We start from the raw sequence: 16,345 nt of genomic DNA on the forward strand, positions 1-16,345 counted from the left end.
TACTAGATATTATCAAAATGTTATCCGCTCAGACTGTGAACTTAACTAGATAATTACTAGTGTTTGTTTTTAACATGTGCTAACCTATTTAATTTTGGAAAATCTGCATAATTACTTCTCTATGTTCTTAGTTTTCTGCCAGAACAAACTGTAGCCTACATGTCAGTTAAAGGGACAGTCAAGTCCAAAAAAACCTTTCATTTTTCAAATAGGGCATGTAATTTTAAACAACTTTCAAATTTACTTTTATCAACAATTTTGCTTTGTCCTCTTGGTATTCTAGTTGAAAGCAAACCTAGGAAGGCACATATAATTTATAAGCTCTTGAAGGCCACCTCTATTTTATTTACTTTTCACAGCAGGGGAGAGCAAGCTCATGTAGGCCATATAGATAGTATTGTGATCACGCCCGTGGCTAGTGGCAGACACTGCACTAATTGGCTAAAATGCAACTATATGCAAAATAACTAAAAGTCATGTGATTAGGGGCGGTCAGAATATGCTTAGATACAAGTTAGTCACAGAAGTAAAAAGTGTATTAATATAACAGTGTTGGTTATGCAAAACTGGGGAATGGGTAATAAAGGGATTATCTATCTTTTTAAACAACAAAAATTCTGGTGTTGACTGTCCCTTTAAAAAGATGTTAAAGGGATATTAAACCGCTGGGCATTTCAGTAACATGGTTACTACTTTCATCTAATCATTTTTCTTGCTGTGTCTGAAGCTCTTTTTAAAGCCTTATCTTACTTTAACCACTTACAGGAGCCAGCTGGTGAAGCTCTGCATTTTTATGCTGGACGCTGCCATCTTGAAACTTAGGTTTTCTTGCACTCTGTGACAGTAGCAGCAGTATTGTGCACTTTGGGATAGCATGCATGCTACAGAGTAGACGTTTTACATGTTGTAGTGGTGGAACTGCTCTATATTATTTGTGTGGCCTTTTATAAGTATATTACTGTGCATAAAACTTGCAGAAATGTAACCCTCTGTCTCTGTATTGTGTGTGCTAAGCTGAAGCTCGCAATATAGCTTTCTGTCATATGATGCAAGGATACGTCAGCTCCAAGATGGCGGCACCCAGTATGACAATTCTGAGATTCACTAACTGGTACCAATAAAAGGTTAAAACAAGTGAATCGCTTTAAAGAGAGAGCTGCAGGCAGAGGGAAAAAAATACTAGCATAGTGAGTAGAAGACATGTGCAAATCCAGATCTTATTGAGTTGAACTTTCAGAAGAATAAATCAGGATCCGAAAAAAGCAAAATGCCACGAGCGACTGCCGTCTTTCGCATTCAGATCCTAAATACACACGTCTAGTTAGTAGTAAACATTCTGTAATGGTAATGAAATGTCCCTTTAAACCTAGAATTAGATTATCCATTAAAATCTTTATTAACAAAACAAAAATAAAACCATGCAATGTACTTATATATTTATTTGTACCTCTAAAAATAGCATGGTTTCCCCTGTGGCTGGAGGACTTAATGCAGGTTTAAGAAAATTGACCCTGCAATATTCTCTACTGTGATTGGTTGATTGGTTTAGGACTTCCTTAGCCGGTCACAGCCAATATACTACATTTGTAATACTTTTAATGGATATTAATGTCCCTTAAATCATTGGCCACATTTTATCTTGAATAAAAAAAAGTATGAAGCCAAAAAGGGTAATGGTATGTTGTGGAAGGACATAGCAAAGTGTTTAGGCATTGTTTGGTGGTTGGCACTAATATGACCATACAAATGTCTGTAACATGCGTCTTATGTGTTAGTTCATATACAAGACTATATCTATACACACTGTCCATACTGATCTGATTTAATGCTGTTTTGTAAAATCCTGTAATCTATGTCCTGAGCATTTCTGTGGGTGAGGCTTCAGTAAGAATCTGATTTGTTTTAAAGGGCCATAATAGTTAAAAAATGTAATGCTGATTTTTGTTAGAGCATGTGATTTTAAGACAAGTGACCTGAATCCCGGCGTGTGATTGGATCAGTGGCAGTTTCCATTTAACTGCAGTGCTCTGTGAGCCACAAACTGTACTTCTACTTTGTGCTTAAACCCTTTGCAGAGTTTAAAAATTAGAGGTGCATGGTCACTTATCTTCAAATTGCCTTCTCTAACGAATAAGTAGCATGTTAATTTTCTCCTAAAATAGCCCTTTAAGGCAGCATCTATTAAAGGAAAAACTGTATGTGAGAGCGTGATTATGACATGATTAAAATACAAAATTATGATCAATCAAACAAATATAATTACCATGAAATCTAAGGCATTACAGTTAAGTGGCAAATAAGTTTGCTTTGCATATCATACTTTTAGAAATGTGCCCTGTGTATAATAAACTGATGAAATCTATCTATCTATCTATCTGTCTGTCTGTCTGTCTGTCTGTCTATCTGACTAACATGTTTGTGTGTAGTCTTGCATGAATATGAACTAATATATAAGCCGCATATAAGAAGAAGGAAACTGATAAGAAAGGTAAACCTTTTAAATAAATGTAATTTATTAGGTCATTGGTATGGAGGTAAATGTTGTAGAATAATTTATACAGGAACTTTGAGAAAATTGTGGTCATTATTAGAAGTGGGCAAATGCCTTACATTAGAACGACATAATTAATGTTCACTTTATTAGTCTTTCTACCGTTGTAATCTTTCTGCAGAATGAATGTTAAACATTTTAATATTGAATTCATCATTTGAATATTCAAATGTAATATTTAATTATTACTTTTAATTGTAAATCCCCCACACAGTTGTATTAGAGATAATTACAATTGATAATAGAAATGTCACATTCAATAATCAAATATTACATTTGGTGAAGCAAATTGTAATAGTCTTTGGTATAAAAACATGTTAAAGGGATATTAAAAAGTGCTCCTTTAGTAAAAACAAATATGTCAAATCAAATTAAACAGGAAGAGAAACAGATTGTGAAAGAAACCCAGAAAGCAATGTACTTGTTTTCTTGAAAACTGAACTCTTAGAATTTTTCATTGTAGCCCCTGCCCTCAGGGAGATAAGAGAGGAGATATTTTTGGAACTGAAGTTTCATTCTGCCACTTCTGAGCATGAGCAAAACAGACACAGGGACATATGTATCAAGCTCCGAATTATGTGGGTGTAGCTGCCATTTCAGTATTATCAAAATGTAGAACTCTGTGTCACTTTCTAGATGTTGCCCCCAGATTGTCCGGCCCCTCCCTGTTCTCCAAACTCCTCCCCTATGTCATTTAGCCCTAGCTCATAGAACGTCCAGCTGCCCAGCCCTGGAGGTGTGTCATTGTTTATTGTTTCTAGAAATAAAATGTCAGTAAATTACTCCATAGTCTTCAGTAAATTACCAAGTATTATGACAAAATAGATATAAAATATTTTCATTAGTACATTTTAAGACAAGATTAGCTGCACAGATTTAAAGGGACACTCAAGTCAAAATTAAACTTTCATGATTTAAAACAACAATTTAAAACAACTTTCCTATTTACTTCCATTAACAAAATGTGCACAGTCGTTTTATATTTACACTTTTTGAGTCACCAGCTCCTACTGAGCATGTGCAAGAATTCACAGAATATATGTATGTACATTTGTGATTGGCTGATGGCTGTCACATGATACAGGGGGAGTGTGACCAGACATAACTGAAATCTGTCATAAAAAAAATCTACTTCTCATTTGAAGTTCAGACTGTTTTGCATTTGTATTCACTGGTCTAGTGAATACTGTAGTGAAACATTTTTCTAAACATGACAAGGCTGCTCTAGATCTTACATGAATATTTAATTGTATATCTTTTAAAATAACAAACTAAACAAATATATTCAAAATATAACATTGTATCTTTTCAAATTTAATATTGATATGGGAACAACTTTAAGATACTTTTTTGTGTATTTACTAACCTTTGATTTTATAGGAATATCTAAATTAAAACTGAATATAGAATCCTCAAATAAAATGCAAGTTTGACTGTGTAACTCTTCTTTTTATATATTTTGTAAGCCCTGAGTTTTGCTGCTACTTTTAACATTCAAATATTCTGTTAATATCTTGATTTGAAAAATTGTTATCCATGTTAAACAGAAATTCAAAATAAGCATTTCAAAACATATATATTTAAGTAGTGCTATGTATACTGTGTATGAACTTTATTTTCAATATTAATGTGTCTCTAGTACTGAGAAAAAATTGAAATGTGCTAATATTTTTTACTATCTGTGTAAATAAAGTAATTTTTGATAAATTATTGCTGTTTTTTTAAGTGATGTTGTGTGTCCAATCAAGCACAGTACACAGGGAATGACATGACGTTGCAAAATGGAGTGATAGCCATCCTTCTTCAATGTCCCTTTTACCCTGTATAAATCTCCCATGATAAAGGGTTGATACCCGAAACGTCGCTGTACATGTCTGTTTTTTTAACAAAAAAATAATTGCATACAGAGTGCTGTGGACATCTATTTCTTTTCATATAAGTTGGAGATCTGGTGGTATTTCTGTCTGCACTGGCACCTAACACTCAGAGTCTGCTGTTGCCCAGTTGTCTGTATAAATCTCCCACTATACTACATCCAAGCACCCCCAGACCATCACATTGCCTCCACCATGCTTGATAGATGTCGTCAAGCACTCATCAATTTGGTCTACTTTTCACTAATGTTCTTCTTTGTGATACAAACACCTCAAACTTAGATTAGTAAGTCCATAACACTTTTTTTAATCTTTTCTTTTTTATTGGCCGGTCTGAGATATGACTTTTTCTTTGCAACTCTGGCCAGACCGGTGTTTTGCAGGTATGAGTTAATGAAGCTGCCAGTTGAGGACCTGTGAGGATTGTGTTTCTCAAACTAAACACTCTAATGTAATTGTCCTTTTGCTCAGTTGTGCACCAGGGCCTCCCACTCCTCTTTCTATTATTATTATCGGTTATTTGTAGAGCGCCAACAGATTCCGCAGCGCTATTTTGGTTAGAGACAGTTTGTGAAGGGAGTAGTACATAACGTTGTATGAAATCTTTAGTTTCTTGGCAATTTCTCGAATGGAATAGCCTTCATTTCTCAGAACAAGAATAGACATGAGTTTCAGAAGAAATTTAGTTGTTTCTGGCCATCTTTAGCCTGTAATCGAACTTACAATTGCTGATGATCCAGATACTCAACTAGTCTTATGAAGGCCAGTTGTATTGCTTCTTTAATCAGCACAACAGTTTTCAGCTGTGCTAACATAATGGCAAAAGGGTTTTCTAATGATCAATACTAGTAGTTAGACAAATAAATGATTACAAAATAGTAGGAAAACGCAATTCAGGACATTATGCACCATACAATTAAAACAAGGTGTAGAAAATAATAGCCAACATTGATATAAATAGCCTATCTTTCACGAATACCTTCCAAAAGTCACTCTTGGACCTCAGATACTTACAAAATAATCCTGATAATAGAAGGTTCGTTTAAAGGAAGAGACTATTTTTCGGCTCTTGCAAAGTAAAGCTCAGTTTTTAAAAATTCTGGAGCTAGGTGGATAACCCGCTTGCTTGCAATAAAACTATAAAATCTAAATAAACTGACTTCTTTCTAAACTATAGTAAAATCATAACTGCTCTGGTAGGTTCTTAGTTATGGAGCGGCTCATAAGGGAGCCTCTCAAAGTGTCCTCTTTGAGTATACACATAGAATGACTAATAAAACATCAAAATTAGGTTATTACTAATAAACTGCTAGCACTCAAATAAATAAAATATATAAATACATATAATACAAGGCAACAAAAGTGCAAATAAGCAAGGATATGTGAAAAGAAAGTCAAAATAGGCAGAAAATCTGCCTCAGGTGCTTGATTGCAGAGGGTCACAGGCAGGGCACTCTACCTGTATGTCAGGGTGCCAGGAATCAGACTGAGACAAGAAGTGCAAATATAATCACACCTTTATTAATAACAAAAATAATAAAAAATTACACAAGTCAAATAACAAGCCAGGAGTCAAAACCAGAGCTGGTAGTCTGACGAGCCAAGTCAGGAGCCAAAGCAAGTAGTCAGATGAGCCGGAATCAGGAACAAGGAGAACAACAAAGTCAGGAACAAGCCAGGGATCAGGAACCAGAAGAGACGTCAGACTAGCCAGGTAATACACAGGAACTCACAAACAGGCATGAGACAATGCAAGGGCAAAGCATACTGAACAGAGGCCCTTTAAATAATAAGTGATGACATCACAATTCTGAGACTACAACCTGTCTCACACGGATGATGTACAACAGTCTGGCCATAAGAGGGCGTACAGGAAATGAGCAGCATCACACACTCTGAACTAGATTCAGCAAGAAAGGTGAGTAATATGGCTGCCAGCAGCACATGGCAAACAAAGCAGGGAAAAACCCTGACACCGTATGATCCCTATAAATGTTTCCTTGTATTCCACCTATGTTTATAGAGCTGTGGAATCTGTTGGCACTCTACAAATAACCGATAATAATAAATAATAATAATCACAGGAAGATATGCAAGGAAGGAAAAGGACAAATATAGTGAAGTATGTATGGATCAACTAATCCAATCCCACAGGGAACAATACTCTCATTGGAGAGAGCTATAACTAAGTTCTTAGTAATGTTGCAGGTAGGTTTAAAGCCCCACGCCTCACAAGGATACTCCCACGATGTAGTAGTTAAAATATGTTATTAAAATCAAGGACAGAAAAACAGACTGTATTAGTCAGATACTAAATGGGCATAAGACAAACCGGCAAAATCAAACAGCCAAACAGCTTTACAATTTGCAATCATCCAGAAGCCCTAAAGTTCTGATGGTTAGGTAATATCAGTGTCCTTATATGTCCACAAAAATCCATAGTATGACTGACCAAAGGGGACAAAACTATAGTGGTGAGATTGAAAGTAATATGTGGGAAACAATGGGGAAAAAACAGACAGAACTGCCTTGTATTGAGTGAATGCAGTAGTAATCTCACTGTGAAAGTAAATCCCACACATTCGGACTGATACACAATTCCCTTGCTACTGAGGTTGTTGCAATATTCATCCCATTGGGATAATTACCTAGAGAGCTGCTGTAAGTATATAAAGCAAAGCATAGGTGACAAAGGTCTTGTATGATCTGAATTGCTATAACTTTAACCACTAATCATGGTATAAACAAATTGAGTTTTCCAATAGTGGAGAGCATGCTCCATAAAAATAATGCACTAGACTATAGTGTGGAAGATAACACACGCAACAGTTAATGCATGAGAGAGTAAGCAGTGGAACCAAATACTGCTTAATAAAAGAAACAGGGAAGGAATAAAATAGGTCTTCTGATATTAGCTTGTAAACATAAGATGACTACATGAATTCCATAGCTCTACAACATACAAACTCATTGGGGCTGTAAAGCTATTTCTTATTTTCTATCTAAGGAATCCAGTATGTCCAACGAGTTTGTATTAACTCATAACTTCTTTGTTTTTGATGACAGGTTTTACCTGCAAGTATGTGGTACTGCTATGGGCACTTCTTGTGCACCCACATACACAAATATATATCTTGGCTGGTGGGAAGAAACATTAGTGTTCCATTAGTCACTCAAACACTGTACTACTCATATATCCCACTGGTCCAGATATATAGACAATATATTCTTTGCGTGGAATGGCCCTGGAAGTCTGCTGCTAGAATTTATTCAAGTACTTAATGTATGACATTTACAATAAAGAAAAAGTGGAATTTCTTGATCTTTCTATAAGTAGAGTTGAGAACCACTTGGAGACAGACGCTTATAGAAAACCCACGGCTACAAACAATATACTCCACGCAAGTAGCCATCACCACCCATCTACAATCAAAGGGTTACCAGTAGGGGAATACCTACGTCTGAGGAGAAATTAGTAGATACTTTTAAGATAGCAGCATCTGATCTAAGAACCAGACTCCTGAAAAGAGGTTATTCCAGAAAATCCCTTGCCAGAGCATATAATAAAGCACTAACAAGAGACCCCTAAGGCCAAAAATCAAGCTAATACCCTAAGATTTGTGTCCACATACTCAGCCGCTAGTGATCACATCAACAAGATTGTGAATAAACATTGGCATGTTCTTCGAGCAGACAGACAACTAAGACCCTTGATTCCTGATACACCGTCATTTACTTTCAGATGTGCTAATAATATAAAGTCACTTTGATAGGAATGTGAACAAAGCACCGATATATAAGGGTTCCATTGCCTGTGGCAATTGTAAGGTCTGCCAATATATGATTAAAAATCAGACTATGGTGGATAGATTCGGTAAAGTCTGGAAAATCAAAGATCATATTAATCGCAAAAGCACCAATGTGATTTATTGTTTATCCTGCAGTTGTAATTTATACTATGTAGGAATGACCACTAGATGCATGGGTACCCATATGACCGAACATCTCAGCAACATCAGAACAGAACAAAAAGATGTAGAAAATGGTAAAAAAAAATCACTAGTGTGGAGAAACATTTTCTACAATCGCATAATGGGAACACTAAAGCGTTCAGATTCTGGGGATTAGAAAAGCTAAAACCAGGAATTGGGGGGGGGGGGGGGCAGAGCAACTGAACAGAGACTTCTAAGAATGGAAACTAAATGGGTTTTTAATCTGAACACAGTGATGCCTCATGGGATGAATGAGAACAACAATTACTGGGTGTATTTGTAATATGTTCTCTTGCATGGAGCTTACATAACCGTTATACACACACATCTAGCATAGGAGTCCTTTGTTTAAGAGGCTCTTCAGTGAGATGTTAAATTGCGACACAGATTAAAATTAGTTGTAATCCTTTACTAAGAGACAAAATTGTTTACCGATTGGATATAAGAGTGGAAGTAGGATACTGGACTGACATATGTTACCTTGTATGGATAATTACCTTAAGATCTTACCATGACCAATTTTTAGACTTAGTAAGCCTATTTTGAATGTCTGTCTATATAGAGCACTCACAAATATGAAAGAGGTCCCCTTTTTTACGTTATATGTATGTAGTTAGATCCAATGACCTAAATGGACTTAATTATTTATGGTCCCTGCATACCTTTATTTTTTCACTACTGTTATTGCTCTTATGTTACAACATTTTATGCTAAGTTTAGTCCACACATGAAACAAGAATGTGGAATAGAGCCAAGCTGTTGATATATATACATAGTTTCAGTTTTAACATAATTTACTCTTAGCTATTTGGTAGTAGTGATACATCTTAAATTGAAAGGCAATATTGGACAACCTTACCATTGGGAATATAATAACTGTATATTTATTTATTTATAAAATATTTTACCAGGAAGTATACATTGAGATTTCTCTTGTTTTCAAGTATGTCCTGTGTCCACAAAAACATTGCATTGATACAATAGGGTACAATAAAATACAAAAACAATAATAATACACAATATATGCAAAAATTTAACATAGAACAGGTAATTAATCAACCATGACAGGTGCATTCTGTTTTGAGATACATAGAGAGGGATCTCTTAAAGGATATTAGGCTTGGAGAAGGTTTGAAAGTGTGCGGGAGGTCGTTCCATAATTGTGGTGCTCTGTAGGAAAAGGAGGATCGAGCTGCTTTCTTTTTGTATTGAGGCAAGCTAAATAATGTGCTGGTATTGGATCAGAAGTTATAGGAGGTGGGAATAGCCGGGGAGAGCATTTTGCTTAGGTAGGGTGGGAGCTTCCCAGAAAGGCTCTTAAAGACAAGGCAGGAAAGATGGAGGGTGCATCTGGTGCATCAGTTTAGTTCTTTTAGCATGTCACAATGGTGGGTCCTGTAGTTACATTGTAGCACAAAGCGGCAGAACGAGTTATACAATGTATTAAGTTTATTAAGGTGAGTTTGCGGTGCAGGTGCATATACTACGTCCCCGTAATCCATGATAGGCATCAGCATTTGCTGTACAATTTTTTCCTTTACTGTAGGACTGAGGCAGGATTTGTTTCTGTACAGGGCACCTAGTTTTGGATAAAGTTTAGATGCAAGTTTTTCTATGTGGAGCCCAAAAGATAGATTGGGGTCTAACAACATACCCAAGTATTTGAAAGAGTGGACTGCGGTCAGTGTGCAATTGGATTTTGTTTTGATGCATACATGGGAATTTTGTAATTTGTGTAATTTAGGTCCCGCTCCAAAAATCATTGTGACAGTTTTGTCAGTGTTTAGGAAGAGTTTGTTTTTTGAGATCCACTTTTCTACCTCTGTGAACTGGTCTTGGAGCACTGCTTCAAGCTGTGGCAAATTGGAATTGTTTGCATAGATTACCATGTCATCTGCGTACATGTGTACAGTTGACAATTTGCAGACATTAGGCAAACCATTTATAAATAATGTGAATAGTAGGGGGCCGAGATTGGAACCCTGGGGAACACCACATGTGACTGGGAGAGGGAGGGAGTCGCTGTCAGAAATGGAGACATATTGTGATCGATCTGATACTTATGATCGAAACCAGGTTAACGGACGATCAGCAATACCAGAGTTTTTTAGTTTGAGCAGTAGTATGTTGTGGTCTACTGTGTCAAAGGCCTTTGCAAAATCAAGAAAAATAGCTCCAGTTAGGTCTCCTTGTTCCATGCCAGTTTGGATGTCGTTGCAAACTTTTAGGAGGGCAGTTGTAGTGGAGTGATTCGGGCGAAAACTTGATTGATCAGGGGTCAGATAGTTAAATTGTTGGTAATACTCACATAGTTGCGTATGGACGCATTTTTCTAAGATTTTTGACAATACTGGGTGCAATGATATAGGGCGATAGTTAGAAACCAAGGTTAACTCCCCACTTTTAGGATAGGATAGGATAGGCACTACTCTTGCAGTTTTCCAAAGTTTGGGTATGTATCCAGACACCAAGGATTAGTTAATTAGGGTTGTGACAGGTTTAGCAATTGCCGGCGCACTGAGCTTCAACAGCATTGCTGGGATTTGATCAGGTCCAGACTGGTTTTTCATTTTTAGATTATTAAGGTGTTTCTTAATGTCATTGATGGCACAGGTCTAGGGCCTGATCCGCATTTGTAGTTTCAGGATGCGTGTAATTTATTAGTTTGTCAATCAGGGTGGTGGAGCATTCCACAAAAAAACTATTAAAGGCATTTGCTACTTCTAAGGGGAGTTGCAGGGTTTGGTTGTCCACATTGACAGTGGAGAGTTGGGAGTGGATTGGTGGATTTTGTAAGTTATTTATGAGTTTCCAAAACTTTCTAGGATTTAATATGGTATTGTTCAGATTTTCACAGAAATATTGGGCCTTGGCCAATTTTGTTTCTTTAGTGCCTATATTTCGCCATTTTCTATATACACAGTGATCGTTCATATAGCGTGTATGCTTGAACTTTGACCACAATGAATCCCAAAACTGGTACATTTGAATGAGGTCAGCTGTGATCCAATTCAAGTGTGCTCCTTTTACTCTCACCTTAAGCAGAGGCTACCTGTTTGCATAGCAGTGGGACAGCTGAAATGAAGGTCTGTGTATTTTCTTTCAAGACTGGGGCAGATATACTTTAAAATCAGGCTGAAGCAGAGAGATATATTAGCGTCAGATTGGCCTGCAAAAAATTTAAAGGAATGGGGAGGGTATATCTATGGACATTTGAGCTAAGGGTCATTTAAGCAAAAACACAGGGAAAGTTCAAAATTACAGAGATAAGACAGAGGTATTCATGTAGGGGAATAAAACCATTAAACAAAGTACAAAAAAGATATATGGGCCTTATTATTATTATTATTATCGGTTATTTGTAGAGCTCCAACAGATTCCGCAGCGCTATAAACAAAGGGGGAGTACAACAAAACAATTATAGGGTAGAGGGCCCTGCCAAGAGTTGCACTGTTGTAGTCAGTTCTTAAGAATGTGATCTACAAACAGCTGGACTTTTAGGCTTACATGCTAAGGGGGTTCAGGGGATTGCAGTGGAGGAGAGGAACTGGTATTAGGAAAGGTTAGTGTAGGTTGTATGCTTCCCTGAACAGTAGTGTCTTTAGGGAGCACTTGAAGCTTTTAAAAGGAGCCAGTCTGGAGAAGTCCTGTAAACGGGAGTGTGATGAGGTGACAAGAGAGGAGGAGAGTAGGAGGTCATGAGTAGAGCGAAGAGGACAGGAGGGAGAGTATCTGGAGACAAGGTCTGAGATGTAGGGGGGAGCAGTGCAGTTGAGGGCTTTGTATGTAAGAGTGAGAGTTTTGTGTTTGATCCTAGAGGCAAGAGGAAGCCAGTGAAGGGATTGGCAGAGAGGCGCAGCAGAGGAAGAGCGACGAGTAAGGAAGATGAGTCTGGCAGAGGCATTCATTATGGATTGTAAAGGAGCTATGCGGCAGGTGGGGAGACCAGAGAGGACAGAGTTGCAGTAATCAAGGCGGGAAAGAATGAGAGAGTGGATTAAAATCTTAGTTGTGTCTTGTGTAAGGAAGTGTCTAATTTTAGAGATGTTTTTAAGGTGGAAGCAACAGGCTTTAGCCAGGGACTGAATGTGAGGAGTGAAGGAAAGATCTGAGTCAAATGTGACCCCGAGACATCGGGCATGCGGGGTAGGGGTAATGATGGAGTTGTCGACAGTTATAGAGATATTGGGGGTGGAGATTTTGGAAGAAGGAGGGAAAATGAGGAGCTCAGCTTTGGAGAGATTTAGCTTGAGGTAGTGAGAGGACATCCAGGAAGAGATGTGAGAAAGACAGTTAGGGACATGGGTTAGCAAGGAAGGAGATAGGTCTGGTGCAGAGAAGTAGATTTGGGTGTCATCGGCATACAAATGATATTGGAAACCGTGGGACTTAATTAGGGAACCTAGTGATGACATATAGATTGAGAAGAGAAGGGGACCAAGGACAGAGCCTTGCGGTATTCCGACAGAAAGTGGTGACGGGGCAGAGGAGGCCCCAGAGAAGGCTACACTGAAGGTACGGTTTGACAGGTAGGAAGAGAGCCATGAAAGGGCTGTGTCACAGATGCCGAAGGATTGGAGGGTTTGGAGCAAAAGAGGGTGGTTGACAGTGTCAAAGGCTGCGGACAGATCAAGGAGGATGAGCAAAGAGAAGTGGCCTTTTGATTTAGCTGTAAGTAGGTCGTTGGTGACCTTAACAATAGCTGTCTCTGTGGAGTGATAGGGACGAAATCCAGATTGCAGTGGGTCAAGAAGGGAGTTTAACATAAAGAAATGGGATAGGCGTGCATATACTAGTTTTTAGAGAAGCTTTGAAGCGAGAGGGAGGAGGGAAATAGGGTGGTAGTTGGATGGGGAGGTAGGATCAAGGGAAGGTTTTTTGAGGATAGGTGTGACCAGTGCATGTTTTATCGATGAGGGAAATGTACCAGTGCTGAGGGAGAGGTTGAAAAAGTGTGTTAGTATAGGGGTAAGGGTAGCAGAGAGAGAGGGGAGCAGGTGTGAGGGGATAGGGTCAAGGGGACAGGTAGTGAGGTGAGAGCGCAGTATAAGTCCCAAAACGTCTTCCTCAGTAACAGGGGAGAATGAACTAAGTTTCAGGTTAAGAGGGTTGTGGTTGAGTGAGAGTATTTGAGGGGGGGAGAGAATGGAATTATGTTGAGAGCTGATTTCATGTCTGATGGAGTCAATTTTGTTAATGAAGTGACTGGCAAAGTCTTGAGCTGACAGAGAAGTTGTATTAGGAAGTGGGGGAGGGCGGAGGAGAGTATTGAAAGTGGAGAACAGACGTTTTGGGTTTGAAGAAAGATTAGAGATGAGAGTAGAGAAGTAGTGTTGCTTGTGGAGATTAAGGGCAGAGTAGTAGGAGTTCAAGATGAATTTGTAATGAAGAAAATCAGCTGAACTCCGTGATTTTCTCCAATGCCGTTCAGCAGTACGGGAACATCTGCGCAGGTACCGTGTCAGAGGAGTATGCCAGGGCTGGGGATGAGTGAGTGATTTCCGAGCAGTGGTAAGAGGAGCGAGATTGTCAAGGACGGATATAAGGGTGGAATTATAGTGGCAGAGAGATTGTTCAGGGCAGGAAAAGGAGGAGAAGGATGAGAGGAGCGGTTTAAGGGAATTAGCAAGTTGTTGCTGATCTAAAGACCTAATGCTTCTGTGAAGTTTGGTGTGAGGAGTAGAAGGTGGGAGAGTTGTAGGAAGGGATGATATGTTGCAGGTAAGGAGATGGTGGTCAAAAAGAGGAAAAGGGGAGTTTGAGAAGTTTGAGAGAGTGCATCAATAGCTGTAACTGATAACTAGACAGCTAGTTAACAAACCAGACAGAAATAGCTTTGTGTTTATTCCAAACTGATTTTACTTCTGAATAGTTATTTTGTAAAACTGCAATACAATAAGAAAAGTTGAAATTACAATATGTAGTTACACGTGGTGCTTGCAATACATACACTAATACATGTTTCTAACACAGAGAGCTTACATTTAATCCTTACAGCAAATAGCAATGCAATTCAAATGTACAATGAACTCTTAGCAAACAATAACTTACAGGCATATGTATGTTTAGAGGCAAATATTAAGAGCTGATTTCCATGCTTCTTGAAGCTAAGATGGCTGCTGAGAAACTGAAAGTAAACTTTCTATTAACAACTTTATTAACACTTCCTGTTTTATTCTTGAGAGGAACTAAGCTGTAATTGCAACATGAAACCACCAGATGTCATCAACATGAACAGAATAAGCATATAATAGACAGAACAATAGCTAAATATCAGGTCAAGAGAGTGACCATCTTTGTGAGTGGGAGAATCAGTCCATTGTGACAGACCAAAAGAGGAAGTGAGTTGCAGAAGTTGTTTAGCAGATGAGTCAGTGGAATTGTTAAGGGGGATGTTGAAGTCGCCAAGAATGAGGGCAGGGGTGTCTGAGGAAAGGAAATAGGGTAGCCAGGCAGCCAGGTGATCTAGAAATTGAGTTGAGGAGCCAGGGGGTCGGTATATGACTGCAACATGTACAGAGAGAGGGGAGAATAAGCGAATCATGTGGGTTTCGAATTAGGGAAAAGTGAGGGAAGAGATAGGATGTATTTGTTGAAAGGTGCAACGAGAGGAAAGTAAAATACCTACACCACCTCCTTGTCTATTACCAGACCTAGGAGTGTGGCTGAAGTGGAGACCCCCATGTGACAGAGCAGCAGTGGATGCTGTGTCTAGGAGAGAGAGCCAGGTTTCTGTTAGGGCCAGAAGGTTGAGATGAAGAGGTCATGTATAGAAGTGAGTTTGTTGCAAACAGAGCGAGAGTTCCAGAGTGCACAGGTGAAAGGGGTAGTGGCTTTAGATGCAAGAGGAATGTGAGTAAGGTGTGCAGAGTTTTGTTTTCTGAGTCTATGGGATGGTACACATGGATGTGCACGGCTTGTCAGTGGTTGGGGACCAGGATTAGGGGAGATGTCACCAGCAGTAAGTAGAAGCAAGAGGGAGAGTGACATGAGATGAGATACAGATTTGCAGTAGTGAGACTGCTTTTGAGATGAGCTGCAGGGGGTAGAGAGAGTGTTTAGGAATAGGTAAAGTTCAAAGCCATTGTATTATTATGTATTACCGGAGCTGCGTCTCCACTAACCTGTATACCTATTTTATTATTACAATAAAAAAAAAAAAAAAAAAGGAATAGGTAAAGTTCATGAGTAGAAAAGTAAGGTGAGTTTAAGAGAGATGGGCTAATGAACAGTGCAGGTGGAGAGGGAGAAGGAGTAATTGAATAGTGTAGTTTGTTATAGAGACAAAGGGTAGCAAAAAGGAATATGAATATATTGAGCATTTTTACTGAATTGGGAACCAGTTAAAAACATAAGACACGGAATTACTGTAGCAATTGCATAAGGGAACAAAAGGTATATGAAACATAATATAATAAAAGTACTGTGTATTTTATGGGGTTAAGGGAATGGGAGGATGTGCTGATCAGTGTTTGCACTTGTCATTTCAGGAGAGTGAAAGTTGTGTGGCAGACTATCTATAAATGAGGAAATGAGCTTGGGGTGGGTGGGGTGAGGGGTAGGTTGGGAGGGAAGCTGTTTTCCAGAAGGCTACCTGTAGTAAGTTAGAGGGCAATTGAAGCAGTTGAGTGAAAAAGTCTGTGTTTTTTCTCTGTGTTCTGAGAGAGAATTTGTCTGAAGGAGAGAGATATATTGGTTAATGATGGCCCAGTGAAAGTGTGTTAAAATGAGTGGGAGGGTACATTTATGGACATTTTAAGCTAAGGGTCAATCATGCACAAACCAACAAAAAAACACATAAAAAAATATTACAGAGAAAAGACAGACATACAAGGGGTGAAATAAAACCATTAAAACAGACAGATAAATGGACAAGAGCTGCTTAAACTATGCAAACTATGACTAGCACAGCCTGTATTATGTACATT

This window comes from Bombina bombina, chromosome 4, assembly GCF_027579735.1.
Source record: "Bombina bombina isolate aBomBom1 chromosome 4, aBomBom1.pri, whole genome shotgun sequence".
In the NCBI taxonomy this organism is placed as follows: Eukaryota; Metazoa; Chordata; class Amphibia; order Anura; family Bombinatoridae; genus Bombina; species Bombina bombina.